The sequence below is a fragment of the Ceratosolen solmsi genome, unplaced genomic scaffold (assembly GCF_000503995.2).
Source record: "Ceratosolen solmsi marchali unplaced genomic scaffold, CerSol_1.0 scaffold57, whole genome shotgun sequence".
Lineage (NCBI taxonomy): Eukaryota > Metazoa > Arthropoda > Insecta > Hymenoptera > Agaonidae > Ceratosolen > Ceratosolen solmsi.
The window spans coordinates 5,807,983-5,832,516 of NW_011948427.1; the positions used below are offsets into that span (position 1 = coordinate 5,807,983).

Consider the following 24,534-nt stretch of genomic DNA (forward strand, 5'->3'; position numbering starts at 1 on the left):
TAATGTATATTATAGATTAATTGTTTCTCACAATATGGACATAAATATAGTATAAATAACAGACATATATATATATATATATATATATATATATATATATATAGCGTAACTTATAACGTTTCTTTAAATAATCTAATACATTAAATTTCCTTAATATCGTAAATATCTTCCAGTTATAGTATCAAATGACCTAATAATTAATTAGCTGTATGATGCATTTTCCTTTTATTATTTTTTACATATTGTATTGACGATAATTTAATTTATACAATTTTATAATGGAAATAACACAATAAGGTTTAATTTATCCATAAATGATTTATACTAATTATATGAATACAAAATATTGTTGTTAATACATTGCAATTTTGCAAAATTGTAATTCAGTCAAAATTATTTTGAAATTGTGTATACAAATACAATAATTTAAACTATATTCTATCTTTTATAAGATTTTATAATAAAATAATTTATTCTGCAAAATTTATATATTTTTAAATATGCAATTCATGTATTTAAAGTTTAAACTTTTTATTCGATCATATAGGTTAAAGAAATTTTTTAATTAATTTTTTTTTTAATTTTTGTATGAATAATATATTATAAATGTTTTTCAAAAGAAAACAAAGTATAAATTTTAATATACATATATTGCTTTTAATATCACAGTTTCTTGTATGTCTAGTTATATAAAAATATTATATTTAAAAAAATTTTTAAATACTACTAAATTAATTTTTTGGTATATGGTCATTTTTCATTAATTAAAAATTCCAATTTCAAAAATAATTCATTATATTTTATATATATTATACAGACAATTTTTGCTCTGAAAATAGTAAAAATTGATTGATATAAATTTTACGATATATTTAGTAATATATATATTTATATAGTATATGTATAATAAATTATTACATCTACATCAAATATTTTATTTAATACAGAAGATCTATTATATTTAAAAGAATTAAACTTTAAATTATAATTCTTACTGAAACTTATATTATCTCTTTTTACAAAAATACAAAAAAATTTACAAAATTAAATGGCTGTGTACACATTTTTAAATAGCTTATTCATTACATAAAAAATCTCCACGGTGGAGATAGTTTAATAAAAAAAAAACATAAATAAATCTGTTACTATTCTAATAATCTATGATCAATGACATTATTGACTTAGTTTTGTTTTTTGAGCAATGAATGAGCAATTTTTAACATTATGGATCTAATAAAATAAGCTGTTACCAGATACTAAATATTATTATACTATTTCTTATCGGCTAGTATTAAAAATTTCTATATTATAAATTCATTGATAGTTAACTCTTCCGCATCTGGAATATTTTATAGATCTTTTAACAATTACGTCTGATATTCCAAAAAATGTGGAAAATTTTCTAATCAACGTCTATATTACAACCTTAAAAATAAATTTCATATATACATAGTATTTGTATCGGAAGCAACAGAAATAGTTAATTAAAAATAAATAGTCGAATGATGAATAAAATTATTTATTAAGATAAATCTCATAATTTTTTAGTGATATACGTAATTTTATATTTCTTAATTCGTCAAGGAATAATTGGGTTTTATTTCCATGATTGTTTAGCGTTTTTTAAAATTAATTTTAATTAATTTTATTATAAAACTATAAAGTTGGCGTTATTTTATTCTGAAATTAAATATTTTTATAATTTGATTAACTTATTTATTTTAAATATAGTATATAAATCTTTGAAAAGGTAATATAACTTACATGCAGACAGTGAATGGAAAAATCAATGTAAATACAGAAATTAAATGAATCTGATACTGCAAGAATTATACGAAAATTATTAATGCTGTAAGTTTTTATAACATTAAAAAAAAGATATTTTAAAATAATTGATATGTAAGCTTGTAAAAAATGTAAAATATTAAATGAAATAACAGAAAATAAAAATCATGATATATTTATTTTTATACTTATTTATTGTGTATCCAAAAATGTTGTGCCCTGGATAGTAAAAGTTTCAGTCGTTCTTTCCCCTATGAGCTCTGTGCTTGTATTCTGGAGAAAGATAGAAGACAACAAATCCACTCTTCCAACTGCGCGCGCGACGTTCGATTAATCGATTTTCTGGTTCTGCGTCCTTCCGTCTCTTTCTCACAGCCACTCCATTCCCTTTTTATAATATAGACCATCGTCCATCCTACCTTAATAATGATCTCCACTTTTCTCTCTCGCCCTCCCTCTCCCCCCTCTCTCATATTTCTACTACTGAAAAAATATGACAAACATATTTATTTTATTATAACGTTAGAAATGAATACTCTAAGTTAAATAATTTTAAAAATACAAGACACTAATACAATACCATATTACAATTTAGGTTAACAATCAACACAGTATTAATTTTTCAATTGTTTTAGATATTTATTTATGAAAAAAATTTATTATTACATAATACAGTTCGTGAATTTTCATTTATAAATAATCGTGTTAATTTTAATTTTATATTCTATTAAGAATGAAAAACAAAGAATTTATTAGTATATCTAATGCTAATTTTGCATATCGATTATGAGTGAGTTTCCAGTTTCATTTAAAAAAAAAATATTAAATAAATTTTTTTTATGTATTTTCGTAATTTATTACCAACGCATATATATTTGTATTGATGTTAATTTATATAATTTATTATAATGTATTATGTGCAATTTAATCTAAATTAATCATACAAAATTTATAGAATTAAGATGGCAATATCTGTAATTTTTAAATATGAAAAAAGTCATGACATTTGAACAAACTTTTCAAATATTCAAGTAAGTATAATTTCAATAAATTTTACAACTTAGTAATTTCAATTTGAAATTGTAATATCAGTTTTATTAATACTTTTAGTTATAAGGAATTGATAATTATTCAGTTTTAAACTAATAAGATTATGCTTTGTATGAAATTACAAATAAATTCTAATTTTTTTTTATTAAACCAACCTATATACATCCATTCTCATAAAAACTGATTCGATAAGTACAAAGTGTTTTTAATGCATTAAAATACATCTATCCGTGTCAAACGGTACAGACTAAAATAATCTGTCGATAGATTTAAATATATTACGATGAAATAATACGATAAAAATCATTCTCATGTACCAGGAATTGTGAGCACTGAATGATGAAATATTGATTAGTCAAATTACATGTCGACGTTAAACGTTAGGAATAACCTCTGCATAAAAGTATAATAACATTTAATAAGAAGATAAGATCGGCCTAGATCAATCTAAATATCACAATTAAATAAATAATAAATTCATTAAAGATATTTATATTTTTTAGTTTTTATTTATCTAAAATATGGCGATCTCCTTAAAAAATAATTTTAATATTATTTTTAAAGAAATGTCTGAACTGAATTATACAAAGAATCAGCAAATTCAATGATAATTCTTTCGGGTTAAAACAATAACTTTGCTAATGTAATTGTCAGATATAGGTATGAGACGTTATATAGGCTTATAGGTGAATTAAAAATATTTTCATCAATTATTGCCAGAATGTTGAACGATTAAGGAAGTAGGCTACGAACTCGGTAGACATTATTGAGGAAGTAAGAATCTTCGAAGTAGAGTGCGTCGTGCTGGTACGAGAGACGTAAAAGCATATTGCAAGTTTACCTATTAACCTTAAGAGTAATCTCTCGCTCGATAAGCAAGAAGTAGTAGTGGCTCAACTAAGGGTGCGCATTTCGAGTCCGGCCATAGTCAGGCAAAGCTCCTCGACGATGGTCGATGCTCAGAACGCGCCTTCCTCGCGAGAAATGTCGAAGAACAGGCGCCGAGGGCAGAAGGGCATGAAGGATCATGGAGCGACCGCGATGTTGATAGGAAGCTGTTGCCGCCCCTTAAGAGCCCGTAGAAGTCGAGCCTCGGGAGCTGGTGCACGCCCGCACGGGTTCAGCTCCTGTCTTTTAGCCGGGCGATGGCGCTTCCAACAGCCGCGACGAGGACCTGGGGGAGGGGCCGCGAGGCGCTCAACAACGTACCTTATCGATTCGCTGGGCGGCCATATTACTCTTGGAATCCGGTCAGGCGCACTCTCGCTTCCCCGCCAAAGGGGCGACTACCGTCGTCTCGTTCGCTCTTACGCGACCACTCGATCTCCCTGATAGAGACGGACTCGCTCACGGCCGAGGCAGTCAGCCATCCCCCCGATAGATTTTCCCGAAGAGAGCGGAAACGGAGAGCTACCCGCGCCCGTACCTCTAGGCCGCGCGCGCACGCGTTCCACCGAGCAAGAAACTGGCAGTGGAGCCGAGCCGAGAGCTGCGGGACGTCGCGATACCGAGTCAGCTCTCGTGCGTGTGCGTGCGAGTCGCATTGGTCGTCGGGGTGCGAGGAGCTGGGCCACAAGTGGGCCCGTGATACGGAAGAATTGGTTCGAGGAAGGCGATGCCCAATTGATGGGCACGAGTGCGTGAGACGAGCCGAAGACTGCGCCAAAGTGCCATAAACGTTGCTTCTGCTGCTCCTGTCGCTGTCGCTGCCGCTGCCGCTGTCGCTGCCGCTGCTACTACGGACGATTAGGGGCGGAGGATTTAACGCGCCTATCTCGTCTACCCTTACCTACTGCCTACTGTGCATCGTGCCGAGCCACTGCGAGGACGGCAAATTCGTACCCTTGGAGGAGCATCCAAATAGAAAACATACTCGTGAGTAGTAAAGGCAGAGGGCCCGTCAGGCAGCCTGGCTTAACGGGGACTCTTTTCACTCGACTTTTCGCGTCGAAACATTGGGTTACGGTGCTTCGGCGATACGAGGCTACTGCTTTCCGGGATAGTTGGCGTGTTATCCGCGTTGAGAGTTACGCGGCTTCATCGCTACGACGTGTGACCTCGGGGACGCGCCGAGTCAACGCTTTTCTCATATCCAAATGCCTATCTCTTCCAACAGACTTCTTTTCTCCAACGACTTATCTATCTACCTGTCTGTCTGTCCCGCTTTTGCACTACTTCTCACACTATCTATTCGTATCGCGATACTTTCTTATCGATTTTATCGAATATTTTGCCATCCTAAAGAAAAAATAAAAAGAAGAGATTAGGAAGTAACGCTCTCCCGTATTCTCATTTAATAAACTCGCGCAATCTATGAAATGACTTTTCGAGGAACTTCACTTCTGTATGGATCGATTAAGATTTTCGTCCACCGTTTTTTTTTTTTTTTGTCACTTTTCTTCATCTATTGTAGCATATATCCATTTATTTTCTAGAAAAGCATTTTGCAAAATTCTGATACATGAGTAATACTAAATTATACTTTATAATAAAGTGATGGTGTTAATATCATAGCTAATGAGAAAATGAGAAAACTAATCAGAGAGTGTGAGAGTTGAATACAAGTTTCTTCTACGAGGTCAAGTGACTTGTCTATATTAGGTCATATTTCTTAGATATTTTCCTTTTTACTAGGGACTAATAGCAAACGAGGGTGCTTCAAAAATCGTATGTACATAGATTTTCCATCACTTATGACATCTAATATATTAATTTTATATTAAAAATATTAATATATAAGACTACATTTAATGCAATGAAATAAATATGATTGTCATATTTAACTATAACTGCGTTGTCGTATTAACTGTCTAATTTTATTCTCAATTTTAGATAATTTTTATTCTGTATATATTATGATAATTGTAATAGATAAGATAATAAATTAGATGTAATAAGATTAATTTGAACATTTCTTCTAATTGATTAATATTGAAAATTAAACAGAACTCGTACATTGATAAATATGGAACTAGTATGTTATAGAAAATCTTTTGTTGCAAGATTTATATAATATGCAATACGGAAACGAAACCAACTTTAAATATTAAAAAAAGGTAACATTTTTATCGCATTTTGTATGGATAAATTTGTTAAATATTTTGTCATATTTAATATATATTTAATTACAAATAAATTAAGCGCACGTATAAATAATAATACATATATTTTATAAAATTATTTTCAATTATCTTATATTATCATTAATTTTTTTATATAATATAGTATGTTGAAATTCAAATAATAAAATTTAATTAAACAAATTAATACAAATTATTTAGGAAATGATAATATTTTACCAAATATAATATGTTAAATCATCAATCGTATCTCACTTTGAAAATGTAATTAAAAAATACAAATTAAAGTTTATACACCAATAATTTTTTACAGTACTTGGTTAAAATAAATTATTAGATCAATTTATGTTTATTTTATGATTTATGTTTATTTTATAAAGCATGCTTATTCTATGAACCATTATTAATTTTATGTTTGATTGCCACACTTTCTTACTGCTTGCTGAAGTTACAAATTCGTTTTAATAATCTGAATTTTGAATCCTGACAAAGAAAGTATAAACACATTTTTATAACCTATAATTTTCATTTTCTTTTCTTAAGCAGAAATATTGTTAGTTAAGCTTAAAATTTTATATTATAATACTATACCTGTAATTTGCACTTATTCTAATTCATTTAATTAATACAAGATTGAGTTTAAAAAAAAATATTTATAACTTTATGATTCCTAACCTAAGATATAATTTAAATCATAATTTCTTATTAAAATAAATATTATTCATTAAATATATCATTATTAATATAGTTTTAATAATACATCTAAAGATATAATAAATATGCAAATTATGTAATTAATAAACACATATTAACCGATATTAATAAAATGTTTTACAAAAATTTATTAATAATAAAAATAGATTCAAACCTTTATATTGATTATAAATTCTTAATGATAAAATTATGTAATTTTTATTATTTTATTATTCAGCATACAATATCGGTTTATATAGTTTAGAGATATTTTATTTAAGGATAAATTTATTTTCAAATAAATATCTTGCAAAGATTATTACTTGCATTATAAAAATATTTTTTTCTATTAAAATATTAAGTACATGCAAAATTCTATTACTATATAATGTTGAGTTATTTACGTTATTTTTATAATAGTATAAAGTTATTTTTTATAATAGTATATCAACGAAGAGAATATATTAAGACAATGCAACCATTTAATAAAAATAAATTAATATAAAACATTTGTATTAACTTAATTCTATTGAAAATGTGCCATATAAGTTGAAAATGTAAAACTTATGCATATAATTGTTTAACAAAATAACATATTCTTTAAATTCTTGTGGTCACATATTTCACCATCTCTTTTTTTATTGGAAGGGGTCCCAATTCATATGTAAGTGAAGAAATGAGTTATAATAAAAAATGTAGAATGAAAATAAAAAAATTAATTGAATAAGTGCAATATAATATCAAAAAAATTTTCTTTAAAAAATAAAAAATAACTTTTTTCAATGTCCATATATAAATAATTTTGTTAGAAGATAAAGATTTTTAACAAATAAGTAAATATGGTTGTATTAATATTTATATACTCACTACGAGAATCTTTTGGCATTACCATCATTTGATGGAAGTTGAATTAACCCTTATGAGTAAGAATATTCTGCTTTATTTTAGTTTATTTGTCTCGACATTTTATTTTTGCTGGTAAAGGAAATACGTTGCAGCTTGTAAATTATATCTGAATATAGTTTAACATATATATAGTTAGGGATGTACTCAATTTTACAATATGTTTCTGATAGATCTTTATAGCGAGATGTAGCCACAAGATTTGACTATGTTACGACAAATTTTCAATAATATAAAGTAAGTAAATTGCTAACCTTGTATTATACAACTAAAATCGGTTAATTCTACCGTATTTTACAATTGAAATTACGTATATCGAGCTCCAAATTTCTATAATAGAAATCTTATTAAAAATATCTCTTTACTTACAATTAGCTAAAGCGTAAATATTAAATGAAGATAAATGAATCACATAAAATAGGAATACTATATAAACCGCTAGTGGAATTAGCAATAACTAAAAGATTCTATTCGAAAGTTATATTTAAAGTTATATTTAAGTTCTATTCAAAAGTTATATTTAAAAAGTACAGTCTTTTTATTAACAAATGATTAATAGTTGATAGATTCAAACATAATGAGAATGTAACATACAAAACAAGCAACTGAAATAAATTTAGTATGTATATAGGATAGTTTATTGAATTATTTTATTTTGAAAATCATTTTATTTTTTGCAAACTTCTGAATATATTCAGTACTATTATCTATAGTAGTATTATTGGTAATATTATCCATACTTAATAATATTATAAAAATATCACTAGATTATTCAGAATAATATTATTTATTCTATTAGATACATAATAGTATGAATGCCTACATACACTGATAACAGAATTTTAAATACACTTATATTTAAGACATATTTTGTATTCCCATGTGATATATTACTTTAAATTATGTAACTACAATATTGTATGTGATATAATGCAAATCCTAAATACTAAAAGATAATATTATATAATTGTACATTCTCAGTATCATAATATACAAGAATCAATGAACAGTTTTATAATCTGTAATCAATTGTATAAATAATAATTAATTAAAATGACCACTTTAAACGTACATTATTTTGACAAAAAGGTACTTTACAAATGGAACGATATTATTTTATAATATATTGAATGCATTATATAGTATATTCAAACAGTTTACAATGAATGCAATATCATTTACTAAACTTATTATTATAAATTATCATACTACAAAGTTATCATACAGTTCCATTATAGATAATATAAAAAGTTCAGATTGCATATAAGTTTACACGCCAGATATACAAATGTAAAAAAAAGTAAAAAAAACATTTATTTACTCATAAATTTTGTGCATATGAACTAGTTAATCGCTGTACCAATTAATTTGTATTGATAAATTATTAAATCTTTCATTTTTAATTCATCAATATTAGATGAAAGATTTCTTTTTACTAAAAATATAAACAGTAATTTTATTAACTATTGTATAAAATTAGTCTTTCTATAAACTACCTAATAAAAAAAATATTTAAAATATTATCATTTCAATATTCGGATGCAATTATAAATAATTATTTATTATTTTGCTGTTAAAACTGAAGAATATTATTTATACGTTATTTTGAGCACCTTATAATTATATTTTACTATTTATATATATACATTTTATATTTTATATTTTTAAATTTAGTTAGTATGACTTATGTTGAATGTCAAATTCAGTATTCGTTAATTATCCAATTCTTTTAATTTTATATATATATTCAAGCTTCATTAACCCAGTGTAAACAAATTTAATGTAAACATATTAGCATTACAGATATTCTATAAAATTATTTAATAATTTGAAAGTATTTACTTTGAAACTTAGAAGTAAACAAAACTTATAAACGAATAATTAAATATAATAATTAAATAATTAAATATAAACATATTAATGAATATTTTATTGATAAGTTAAATCATTTGATAAAGTTGCATCAATTATAGTTACGTGTTTTAGTATATTTTTGTATAGAAGATATACTAGTATAGAAACTTATATCAAATTTGAAAATGATTAATTATTAAATAATTGTTTTTTATATACACTATGCTTAAAGATTATACTTTTCAACGTTAAAAAATTAAGATAAAATATTTTATTGAAAAATCAAAATTCTTTTACAATAAATAAAAGAATTGTCTTATTTTGATCAAAATAAGATATTTGTAAGTTATAGTTTAACGCATACGTATAATTAACAAAATCTTGAAATTATAAAACTTATACTTTCGTTCGACATGTAATTCGTAATGCAATTAATTACAAATAATTTTATTTTATTTTATAAATATTTTTCAATTGAGAATTGTATTAATTACATAATTTAATACGTAGCACTATAAATTTCTATTATTTAAATTTTATGTTCTCAAAGCATTTAATATAACTAAATAGCTTGAAGATATTCAATATAAAATTCCATTCAATTAACTGTCCTTAATAATACATTAATCTTTTATTTTTATATTATACACTATTTTGCTATTATTATTGTCAATATCTAAATACATTATATGCAAAATTTATTGACAATAATTTTTCTTAAAAATTTTATTACTTTATTTCATGACCAAGAATTTTATAGTATGTATTTGTAATTGGCTCATTAAATGGAAATATATGTAAGCACGCGTGAAAGTGGAACTGAACGAAGATTATTCCATAATATCTTAATTACGTGCTAAAAAAGAATTTATTACTAATATAATGTACTGATTATTCATATTCTATAGAGAATTTTGTACGAAATTATACCTTAAAGAAATTAATAAATTGTAGGTACAGGGATGCAAATATATCTAGTGATGCACATGTACGTCATATTACGAGCAGTGAAACAGGTGACGTATCACGTCGTCATTGGTAAATACCCCTGAAGCAACATCAGCGCAGTTTCTCACCCACGCATTGAAAGCGATTAATCTTCTCGTATTTTCTGTCATATTACTATATCACGTACTTTTCTACTCCAGATATCTTCTTATTCATTTATTTAATCATCCATCATTAATAAATCGGTTTTTATTTCTTTTTCTTTTTTGAATGAAACATACCGAATTCACGAATTATATTTACATAATTTGTTAACAAACATTTGTTATATCTATAGATGAATTAATTTTTTACTTTGAAATTAAATTTACAAAATTTTTAAACTTTTTATACTATATATAAAATTCCAATATAAATATAATAAAATATAAATAAAATTCCAATGTACGGTATTATAAATATATGTTAAGAGTTTTTTATTTATTTACCATTTACCAATATTTACCATTTCTTATTGAATAGCAAAAATGTAATAATTATTTCTTTTAGATTCTTTCAGTTATATATTCAGTGCTACAGAAAAATATTTACTAATACCGTATTATTAATGATTACATTTGTTAGCATAATGTGACAATGGTAAGATACATACATTACAATATTTTTTCTAATGTTAAGTATGGAATTATATTATAGTTAGTATTAAAAAAAAAAGATAAATATTGTAAAATATAAATTTTACAAAATTATTTATAAAAGTGCTCGATATTTCAAATTAAAACATTTAGCTATACTATAGCTATTTCACTTTTACATAACATTATATTTGATTATGATTCAAAACATTCAAATATTTTATAAAAATAAATTATAAGTAATTTTTAACGTTTTATGAGTTCGTTCATTAATAAAAGATTTTCAATAGAAAAATATTGTAACTTGTAAAATAAAGTATTGCAATTTAAAATGAAAATCCAATTTTTTAAGTTTTAAATAAATTTTGAATTAGAAATAATACATAAATTAATTCAAATAGTTGAGAAAATGATTTATCATTACAAAATAAAGTTGTAACATAAATATTTTATATAAAGAATTGTATTTAGAAAAAGTAAAAGTAGAACATATAATGTTCTATTATTTATAAAATATAGTATAAAAATTTTTTTGATTATGAGTTTAAATTGACAACATTTTCTAAAACTATTTTAAATTTTACATGTGTAAAATGAAAGATTTATACATATATATATAAATTTATTATAAATATATATATAATATATATAATTATATATAATATAATTAATATATACATATATATATATATATATATATATATATATATATATACAGGTATATAATAATTGTTATAGAAAGTAAATTAAAAGAAATTGCAAGCTTATTACAGAAATAGTTTTGAATTGAAGTTCTAATGCAAATATAAAACATTGAAATATAATATACAAATATTCAAATTTTTTTTAATATTTTTTTTTTCCTTAAAATACAGTTTTCTTAAATAATTCAATATAAACGAAATATTAATTTAACAGAATATCTTTAAAATTTTTCATATGAATGTTAAAATTAAATTTTAATAAACAAGCTACATTTAACTTTATTTGAAATGCAACTATAATAATAATGGTGAAATAATTTGTCTGTAGATAAATCTGATTCTCATAATAGCTGTTAATACTTTCAATACGTAATTAAAGCATTTGGATCAAGAAAATAGAAAAAAAAATGATATATTTTAGAATTCAAAATCACTGAATGTGTTTTATTGAGAGTCATATTAATAATAATTTTCAATTTCCCTATACGCATGCTCATTACAAGTTATTCACAGTAGAAAATTACTGCTATTTCTATCTTTTAAAAAATTTGTTACTAGCGTATCCTTACCGTTTTTATTATTATTTATAATTATATTGTTAATTAATATTTACTTTCTAATTAATTAAGAAATTTTTTTTGTCAATTGTCGATCACAAAATATTTTTAAGGATAATTACGTTAATACATGAAAAAAAATGAGCATATAATTTTAATCATAATGTATCATTATTCAATTTAATGTATCTTAGCTGTATTAAAGATAAGCAACTTAATACATAGGTAAATATTGTGCATACATTAATAAAACTCTAGAATAATTTATGAATTTTCTTATTTAAGTGTTTTAATAATTACGTTATGACTGATGTCAATTATTTGTATCAATCCTATTTTACAAAATAATAGAAAATTAAGCCCACTATTGGAAGTAATTACTCTTACATATAAATTACGTCAATAATATATAAACATATACAAACACACTTACGAATGGTAATGTAAAATTAATAATATTCAAATAATCAGTCGGCTAATTTATCATTTCCATTTTTGACAAAAACTAAAAATAACTATTTTAATTTCACATTTTAATCTACTCAATATTTTAGAATTAAATTAATATTTATAACTGTTTTATTATTTTTCTATTTATAAGAAAAGTTATCTTTTCATTATAAAATTTATTTTATCCTTTAATCTATTTTGTAAATAATGCATATTTACAACATTAATGGAATAATGAATATTCTTATAAATAACAAATTTCTTTTTGCATAGATGCTCAATGTATTGAGAAAATTGTAGTCAGTGAAAATACTGCTTTTATTATAATATTCGATTATATTCAAGAAAAATTAGGTTAAACAATATTATAATATATTGATTTTATACAATTATAAGTTTTCTAAACATACTTTCACATGTACACACGCAGTGATGTAAGAAAAGTAGTTGCTAGTGTATGGTGCGTATACGCATGCGGGAATATTCACATATAGGCATGTTGAGTATAATAATTACAACTTAATATAAAATATTATTAGATATTTCTATGTAGATCCTTTTTTTATTTATGGTTTTCATTTCATAAGTTAGACGTTTATTGAACTGTCAAAAGCCTATGTATAAACACTTTATTTATATTATTATATATTTTATTTATATTAGTATATATTAAAAAAATTACATTAGATATTGTTGTGATTTATATTATGAATTATACATAGTACTTAATTTTTTAATTTACTTTTATGCAAATAGTTCATACATTAAATAATTAAAAAAAAAACAAATTTCAAATATCGCCAAATTAACATGCTGACAAAAATATCGAGTTTATTTTTATGTAATTGTATGAAAATATTTGTAGAATAAATGTCTTACATTTGAAAATATAATTGAAATCTACGTGCTTAAAAAATATAGTTTAAGATGAATTGGATGAAAGTTATTGTAGTTTAAAAAGAATAATCAAAGCTTAACTGCCTATAAAAGAATATATGTTCACTAGTTTTATACTTCAGATTTAGTTCAACTTTTTTTATAACTTGTACATTTATATAATCATAAAGTACATAGAATATTAATTTTCTCACTTAGCCCTTATAAAATCTATCTTACTTAGCTTCTACTTATTACTCACAAAAAATCGGAAAAACACCAAATTACGCGAGATTCAATTTCGTAATTTTGAATGTTAGTGCGTTAAATTTATTTATCCCTAAATTTTACATAAATTGAAGATATTCGTTAATCATTAAAATTCGAAGGGCTATACTTTTTCATCATCATTTTCATTAGTTCGTGAATAAATTAATCCCGTCATCACTTATAATACTAATTAAACTATAACTACATTTCTCGAGCTTGTACCTAAAAAATCTTATATCCCTGATCCATCCTGGATACTAAATCATCGCCAGACACTGCCGCTGACGCGTCAGGGTCGCTCCTCACCCTAACATCATCGGCTGCATCAACCATCGATCACTGACGACAAAGTTTCTACACGTACAGGCGCGTAAATAGCTATTTCGTTTTAACTTCTAACTCATATGTCCCCACCTAACACATATACATCGTGTATCATTGATGGACGTATATCGATGCTCGCCCTATTCACTTGGCCTTGTTTCCTTTATTATGCTCTTAAAAGCTCGAGTGAAAGTTACGATCTGTCCCTGCAAGCTCTTTCTTACTCTATTATTCGTTCATTTAATAAATAGTTCTAATCCAAATTGCAGCGATTTATTTCATCAACTCGCCATCCTTAATTTTCAGTAATTAATAAATAGAGCTTTCAGAGTATTTTTTAAATTAGCGATAATACCAACAATAACTTTATACGTATAAAAATTACATTTAATTTATTCAAAACATTATTTACTACACAGAAAATCAATTACTTCAATAAGTAGATACATTCTAAGTCTTATGAAATTAAAAAACCAAACAAGAAATTTCAATTTACCTTCTATATTTCTGAGTTTTCAGCGAACTTATGATTATATAAAATATTCTAGAATTTATTATAATAAAATTATAAATTTAATATATTATGTCTGGATAATTACATATTTAATAGTTTATTTCACAGTTTATCTAATCCAATAACATGTTAGTTTAAAGTTATTAGTTTAAATCAGATTATTTTCATTTATATGTCTCAAAAATCATGTATCATACAAATTATAATTATATAAATAAAGCAGTTCGAAATAAATTCTATTGATTACATTTAACAATATGAAAATATTATTTATCAAATTATTTAAATAAAAATAAGAAAAAATTGATAAGTTAAGAAGTTAAATTAGCATTTAAGATTATCTTCATCTATTACTTTTACATACAAATTACTTCCTTATTACTTTATTCTATATTATTTTGTATAGGTATAACTGCTATTTTTTTCGAGGAATTTAAAACGATCGGTATTCTTTTTGCAAAATGTATCTTCATAAATTTTTCTTGTTCTATTTTATACTTTCCTTGTTTTAAAATTATATGCAAAACATATAACATATAACTACATAAAAAAAAGGAATTAAATAAAAAACGGTATTTTTTAATGAGTTTCTTTAAACAAGTATAAAAATCAATGTATAGTTGCAAAATAATTGAATTTGTATGATAAAATAAATAATAAATATGTTTTAATAATTAAATACTATTACATTAAAAAGACTAGATCAATAAAAAAGTATAATATCCATTAATCCTGACGATCTCAATAATTGGCTGTGAATGCGGTAAAAATACAAATATATAATTAAAATTTTATAATACAACATAAAAGTAAAAGTATGTATTATGTAAAAACATACAATTCAGATATAACTTATAAAAGATAGTTACGAAGAAAAAGAAATTGTATCTAAACAAATCAAATTACTAAAGAATCAAATTATTTTCTTCAACATTTTATCAGTATTATTCACCATTTTAGCTAATAAAAAATAAAACTAATATCTTTAAATATTAAAATTTCAAATAATAATGACCAAGAGTTAATTTTTTTAAATAGAAAAAATATTTTATTTAACCTTATCAGAAATTACAGATTTTTCATAAATGTCAATCGATTTCTTAAAACATATAATAGAAATAAAACAGTAATATGAAATTGGACAAGTTAACGACAAAGGTCTTCATATTCTATGGTTATTAAGTAAATAAAAGAAATTTGTATGTAATTTGTAAACTGTCCTATTTTACAATTATAATTATCATTATTATTGCTGTGGCTTAGCTCTTTTTTTTTAATAATGCGCGAAGTAAAAAGTTTATTCATTCGCTATTACTATATTATGTTCGACTATTGCCTTTAACAAGAATAACGTAGCCTTGACTTCGTATAACAAATATCGCATAATCTATAATTAAGATATCACGTCTCCATCTAATTCTTGAACGTAAATGAAATAATAGTAAATAAACAACAGTCTTAAGCATAGCTAAATAATAAATATTTTGGATTTCCGGAATTGGATTAACTTTTTATTTTCTGCTTACTGTTACTTATGTTGATTTTACATTGGTTTTTAAATTTTAAAGTATCTTCAAAACAACTTAATATTTATCTGTTCCACAAGATTTTTGTAATGATAAAATTTATATGATGTAAAATACATGTCATACCGTTATTTTATCTCTTCCAAAATTTTAAATATATGCATTTTATATTAAAATTCGGTGAATGCAAAATGAAAAAGATACGAAATTTCTTGCAAGATTCATGGCCATTAATATTAAGCTAAATAAGTTAAATTAAGTTAAATATTTTGAATTCTAAGCATTACAGTTACTATTACAATTTACAATAAGCAATGTGATGATGGTTTATGTTTTTATAAAATTTATTTTAAATTAATACTTTTTCACAATACAATTAATTGTCTATAATAATTTAAGGGCTATAAATTATACTTAATACGCATTTCTAAAATTAATTAAAACATAATAGAATAACAGGTTACTTAATATGTATAAATATTTATAAATTTATTAAGAAATTTCAGTTGAAAACCATATATAGAAATACATGAATAAAAATCTCACACTTCTATACAATCAATTACATCAATATCATTTAACGGGATCAAAAATAAAAAAGCAATGTCAATAAGTTAATTCTCTTGACATTTTCGTATAGACCGATGGTTTTCTCAGAAATGAACATCGTAGGCAGGGGCGATTAAATGTCTCTGATGAGAATCAACAACTGCACGCGCGCACATTTAGTGTTAAATCAAACAAACCACCTACAATTCAAGGTATTTTACGGATTTCCATCCTAACATCAGTTATAGAAATAAAACACAAATGAAAGTTTTAGAAATGGAGAAGTGCACGCATTTTTGAACATTTTTATTTTATAGCCACTGCTCGATTTAATTTATTTGAATTATTTATTATTTGATAAGTCTGCATTAAAATAGAAGGATTATTTTCTCCTAAGTAATACACATTTGATTACTTCTTTGTTATTCGTATACATAGTTATTTTATTATATAGTTATATTTCTAATATTTATATGTTTATAATATTTATAATAAAATTGTAATTGTCACACTGATTTTTCAGATCCCACTTCAGGCACGTATAAAAATAAATTCTTGCAAGTGACATTACATTAATATTTTATTCATACGTATTAAATTCTTAACAAAAATAAATTAATTTTGATATACTGTATTCTAGTATGTCGAAAAAATTTCAAATCCTGTAAATTAAAAGAATAAAAAATGATAATAAATACCTAAGTTTCAATGATATTCTAATTATTAATAATACCAAAACCTATCTTTTATTCTCTCTCGTTTTCTTTTTAGCTATCATTCTACCAGTTCATTTTATATTTTTCAATTTCATTCTTCTTCCTTCATTGATTATTATTTTAATTTATAAATACATTTCATCTATATTTCTCTATAGAAAGAAATTAAATTTGCTCTTAATTCAATACTATGTTTTCATCATTCTTTCCAGATCTTTTTTACAAAATACAAATATATCTACTTTATTTCAATTCCAATATTTTACAATTTTATGTAAAATTTATGTAATATTCATAAGAATACAGTACATATTTATATTTAGTCAAAAAATTTTATACCAATATATAAAATAATATGTTGAACCCTAAAATATGATACGAATAATATATCATATTTTGCATACTTAGATATATAACTTTATTTTAATTAAAATATAGATAAAAAGAAAAATATTTCTTTTCTAAAAATATTACTACATTATTTAAAATAATACTAATGAAATGTCCATGATTTAAAACTTATATTATTATTAATGGATCCTTATTATTCACTCTATACTAATATAACTAAAATTACAGTTGTTATCAACTATATAAATTCAAACTGATTTTATTAAAATCTGATCTATAAAAATTGAATTGACAAAATTATGGTATTTTTATTGAATAATTATATTATACAGTATTTTTCAACATAATAAATGGAACATAATTAATATATACATGTTACTCATAATATTTAATATGCAAAAAATAAATATTAATTCATTATTTAAGTACAATAAATTAAGATATACCGAATAGTTTCTAAAATGATATGATATATAAATTTATGATATGAATTATAATTAATATAATTATAATCAGAAACCTAAAGTAAAAAATTTCCACATTATATAATGTTTTAGAATAGTTGTATACATTATAGCTTTAAATAAAACATAAATTTAATTGCTATATTTAAACCTGAATTATATAGATTCATATACATCTTTTTAATTCGATTGATTAATTCTACATTAGAATTATTTATTATTTATTAGTTATAATTCTAATATAAACATATAATTTTATCATAAAAATCTAACAAATCAATAATATTTTCGATATTTGTTCCAATTAGTATTATAAATGGTTGTTTGAAAAGTTGTCTTAAAACAAGTATTGTTCATTTTTTCCATTGAATCTTTCTGTTTATCTCTTCCCTAAAAGATTTTCATATATATTAAATACCTATTGATGCTTAACATTGCCAATTTAACAAGCCTCCTGATTTTATCATACTTTGAAACTCTCAACGTTGTTTCATTAATTCTCTATTATGAAAACAAATTTCAAATACACATCTGGAAATTTTCTGAATAAGAATGACCTTAGAATTCTAATTGAAAAGCAAATAAGAGTACTTACAAATGGGCCACCAGATCCACTAATTAAAAACTATTCAGCGAGTGGTGGTTAATCGACTCCTTAACAAGTCCACATTTTAGACCCCTTGCATTAGTTCCATATTTCGTACTATATTATTTCCTCATATTATTGTTTAGATGTTTATTCTATAAAATAAAATGCATGTGATTAATGAATAAATGATCCAAGATTGAAAATACAATCATTAAAATTATAAATTTTATTAAATGTACAAATAATATATTGTGAAAAATATAAGAAGTCATTATTCTATGCTATATACTTTTACAATAAAGTGTGCTTTAAAGTAGCGGATATTCATACTGAAAATATGCAATAAAGTATAGAATTTTTCTGATTTATTATTATTAAAATCTATGCCAGATAAAGTTAATTTTCTTGATAATGAATTAGATGGGCTTGAAATTTTGTAAATTTATGAATCATTATAATATAAATCATCTTCATTGTTATAATAAAACATCCTTCCTTATTTCAAATCTCATTATTTTGAATAAATTTATTTCTATAATAATATAATAAAATAACAATATTATTTTTCATATAATATTATGGAATTATAAAGTGCCATTTCAATAATATATGATAATCTAAGAGAAATTGCATATAAAGACTTATGTAAATGTTCACAATGAGCCTGAAGGCTATATAAAAGTTTACTTTCTCTTTAAACAAAACAATTATGTATGTTAAATGTTTTTTAGAAAATTGAAATTTGCTACAATCGAATAATTTTATACGTTGTTGTAAGACTTTACAATATGAAAAATTGAAATTACCGCATTATTTACAAGTGACTTCATAAAATCATTATAATAGTAAAGTCATAAAATTAAAATTCTGCTATATTTAGATTTCTGTAAGTTTCAAGGTGTTCGAAAAAATATCATATTTACGTATAATACGTCATATGTAACGCTATTTGAAATGTTAAAAATAATCTATTCATAAAATTAAATTGTACTGTTGGTGTATCGTTTAAAATCGTTTAATTTCACCAAATAATAATAACTGAAAAGTAAAAGTATTGAAAGCATTCAGGCGTAAAATTGGAAATAGAAGCTTTCGTGTGTCTCGGATCCGAGTTCCTCTTCTTCATTCAATAAGCCATAAAAATTGGTGAGTATTGGTAGACAGCTGGATTTCCCGTGCAGATTAACGTAAGATGGCGGCACGTGTAATAGTGTGGACATTGCCACGAGCAATGATCGATTTTCCAGTTCTCACGACTTTTCCGCTCACTCACGCAACCGTCAGGACATAAAAAATTCGCCGCCGGTGTACGTAAAGGGCACCGCGCGATAGTGATATCACGAGGGCAAACGAGATTGAATTGGAAAAGTGGGAATAATTTTAGAACCGGGCAATGGCTTGGGCGCAACCATAATTATACTACAAGATAGTCGGCAATTAAGGAATTGGACGTTCTCGGTAATTAAGTTTAAATGCTGGAAAATTATCCGGTACTTACATTAACGAGTTGCTTGATACGTTGCTTACTTTTTATTCGAAAATCCTCTTTGTAAGCGCCTATTTTGAAAATTCTTAGATTGCACTGAGAGTCTACGTGAAGCTTCTACAATGTCGTATATTTACTTCAATGACTATATAATCCATAAAAGTTTTCTCTTGTAATCAAAATATGTTGTAGAAAAAAGTTCTGAAAAAAGAATTTTTTCATGAGTTGCTAATGTTACATGTACGATAAACTTTATTTGACATTAGATTTTATTATGCAAAATTTAACTCAGCTATCATTATAAATAGTTCCAAACGTTTTTTTAAATATAGCCTTGAGATGATATAACAAACCAATTTTTTGTGAGAATTCATGCATATTACAAGGATAACAACTATACAAAACAAGAAATTTTTTAAAACATTTCAGTTTTAAGTAATCAATCTTTTAGAACATATATTATTTTCATAAACCTTTACGTGAAAAGTATTTTTCTATATATAATTTGAATAAATACAAATTTATTTGTTGGAATATATATTATTAAAAATGAGCGAATTCTCATTTGTCAGATGTCGATGTAAAAAAAAATTAATACATTATGTAAACATCATTAAAATCATCATAAAAATATCATAAAAATGATTTTTTTAAAATACTCCTTTAAATTCTAGATATAATTCATAATAAAACTGACGATTCAGTTTATATTATACAATTTAAAATGTCATATATATGTATAATTAAATAAATCAAAATAAGAGCGATTAAGGTACAAATTTAAAAGAGGTTAGGAAAAAAAAAGATAATATAAAACACTCGTAAAACAAAAAAAGAAGAAAAAGATAAAAGTTATCGCTAATCATTAGTGGGCTTTAAATCGAACAAAATTATACTTTGTTTTCTTATTGCCATTATTTCACTATCTTTTTACTTTTTGTCTGTCTGTCTCCTCCCTCTCTCTTTATCTTGTTCTGCACGAATTTCTCTATAATTTTATAATTTTTTTTATAAAATTTATTCTCTATAATATCGGTGTCTCGATTCTTATAAAATTATAAAAATATTTTTGGAAAAATAAATATAAGATACTCGGATAATATTTTTATATCAATATTAATTGTATGCAGATACTCTAAGCTGTTTAAATAAAAAGTCTGTCTTATTTTAATTGCATAGATCCATAAAATGAATACAGCATATGCAACGACCTATATTTTCGAATTAAAGATAGATAACGATTAAAATAATTCATTAAATACAAATTAAATTCTATTATCATTAGAATTATCAAGTACATATTACCATCAGTAAAATAGTTCTTTTCTTCCGTATTATTTTTATTAAACTTTATAAACAAATTACAGTATTTTCTGCTTATCTTTTGGTATCTATTAAATATTATTAGCTAAAACATGTAATAAATCTTTCTGCAATATTGAAATATTAAAAATTATAAGTATTGCATTTAAGAAAAATCTTGGTTGCATTTATTCAGATAAGGGAGTTAAACAATTTGTATTACACATAAGCTATCTCTCCCCTTCTCTCTCTTGACTTTTACTATATTTTAAATAATTTTCGTCGCCATACATGTCATGCTCGTCAACGATAGATGAATATTTATGTCGTTCATCTGCCCAAGATACGAGGATAAAAATAATATAGCCACAGTTGAGGTGACGAAGGCGATATCTCAAATTATGTGTCTACGTGACGATTTAACCTGCACGCGCTAATCGATACGTCACTTAATATTTCTTCGTTTTTGTATTGTCCCAAAAATTATAAAAGGACTAGCAAACCTTATTCATACTTTTTTCTTGACATTGATAAAATAGTAATTTAATTAAAATATTGATTAAAAAGTATAAATATTAATAAAAATCATATATTAAAAAATTATCTTTTACATAATTATCTTTTGTATATAAAATATATAACACAAAAAGTCTTAAAAAAGAATTCTAATCTTACGAGAAAACGTTTTACCAGTGAATTATCTTCTAATCACATTTTGAAATAAAATTTGTATACAATGCATAAAATATTAAAATATGTTTTAAGAAACATGAAATAATAGAAAGTTAGTATTCGATATTTAATATTAGTGTAAAAAATAAAATTACTTCACAAGGGCCAGAAATCTATCTTATTGACTGAAATAGTGCTTTTATTAAATAATTTTGTATGTTAAATAGTTATTAAAATGCAACATGTCATTAGATTGTACGATAGTTTAAAAGATTGATTAAGATAGGAAATTCGCCAAGTAATGTTGAAATAAAGTGTTAAGTTATCAAACATTTCTGCAATTTCTATATTACGTGTTAGTAAACAGTACTTATTGTATACTATTGTACTTATTGTAATTATTCGGTAAAAATTAAAATTATGGTAGCAGAACAATAGAGAAATACAACGTATTAAATTTTTTTAAATATTTTTTAAATCCATGATTCTAATTCATTAAATTGTCATACACATTATCAACGCCTTTTTTTATATATTTATAGAAGCAACAAAAAAATAATTCTATCAATGTTTCACGACCTTAGCTAAATTTCAAACAAGTTTTCAAGTTGAAGTAAAATAGAAATGAATTATCGCCATCAATATTAATAAGAATTAATAAAATATTATATTTTTATATTAATTGTTCGTAATAATTGGTTTAAACATTTTTTTATTTCATCGTTCGAAAATTCAATTTCTTTCGATTCAGACACATTATTTAATGTAGCGGTAACTTTATTATCCCTTATAACTTAGAATATCTGGTTTCAGAATGAATAAAAACATGTAATGTTTACCAATATTACACAAAGTAGTGAACATAATAATTTGGCAATTGACCAAAACTGACAGATCTATCCTAGTAGGATGCCACTCATTTATCCATCCCAACCTCAGTCATTCATATTCTTTCTTATTTGTCACTTTTTTATTCCTATATGGGTGGTCATTGAAAAGAGGCGCTAGTTTGCGCATTGTTAATATAACACTCCATTTGAAAAGCTTACTGCCGGAATTGTCGCAAAGATACTTTTTTTGGACCAATGCCATTGTGGATGGCGATTCATATTTGTGTTCACGTTTTCTCTCTAGGCTTTCACTCTCTTACTCCACTATATTTTTGAGCCCAACCAGAGTAAAATCAAAATTTTTTTACACTTTCTTTTTGAATCGGATAAGATACATGTAATTCTTGCACAGCTTGCTTATCAATTATTAAAATTCTGTGTATATACGTATAGAAACCAATAATTTGTCTGGAAATAATAAAATCTCCAACAAATAATGAACATCATAATTATTTTTAGCGTGTTACTCATATATATACATATGTGTATATATATACATATATATATACATATATATATATATATATATATAAATATAATGTTTTTTTTTTTTAAATTGAATATATATTTCAAATCAAGATGTCTTATAAGTGTTATATTATTGTAATAATAACAATACTCTAAAGAGTACTCGGCTTTAAATTTACAGTCGGCAATTATCTTTTGCAAATTAGAAAGTCACGTGCATTAATTTTGATAAATTAGTTTTTAATTTTTACGAGTGATTTTCTAAATTATATTCTTCGTAATTACTGTCCAGAAAAGTATATATAAAGTAATACACTTATATTTTACATGCAGAACTATAAATATAAATTTATTTTACCGACTGAAAATTAAAAAAAGATGGTAATTAGTGATCGAGTCAAAAATAAACGTTACTTCAATTTTTTTAATAAATTAATATATTTGAATAAATGGTAAATAAATGACGAATTATAGCATAAATCATAAGAAAAGATAAATTCGATTTATAATTAATTTTTTTATTAAAACGGATTTAGAATAGTGCGTCATTTTTCACGTTAGAAACCAGATTTTATATAGTATATACGTTTCGATATTTATGAAACTCGATAAAATTTTTGAAAATTACATTTATTAAAAAAAAAAAGCTCTATCTTTGAAATGTATGAATATTGTGTATTGTAAGTATCGTGTGTATAACGGCGTATCGTACTGACGTATACATAGTGTCGTATAATGATTTCACGTAAACGTGAGAAAATTATTGACTACTTTTAAAAATAAATGTACAAATTTAGAATTTAGAAAGTTTAAAAATCCGAATGATGCCACTAGATAAATAGGAATAGATAATCGTTATGCACCTAGCAAATTTCGAT

General features: G+C 24.1%; 1 protein-coding gene across 1 annotated transcript in view; it reads left to right on the forward strand.

The window, feature by feature from the left end:
* The first annotated feature begins 4,267 nt into the window (after nt 1-4,267).
* Nucleotides 4,268-24,534, forward strand: part of Syt1 (synaptotagmin 1) — a 29,687-nt gene continuing 9,420 nt past the window's right edge. The window contains exon 1 of the mRNA XM_011501225.1: nt 4,268-4,710. The gene's annotated coding sequence lies outside the window, so the exon portion shown is untranslated. The remainder of the gene's footprint in view (nt 4,711-24,534) is intronic.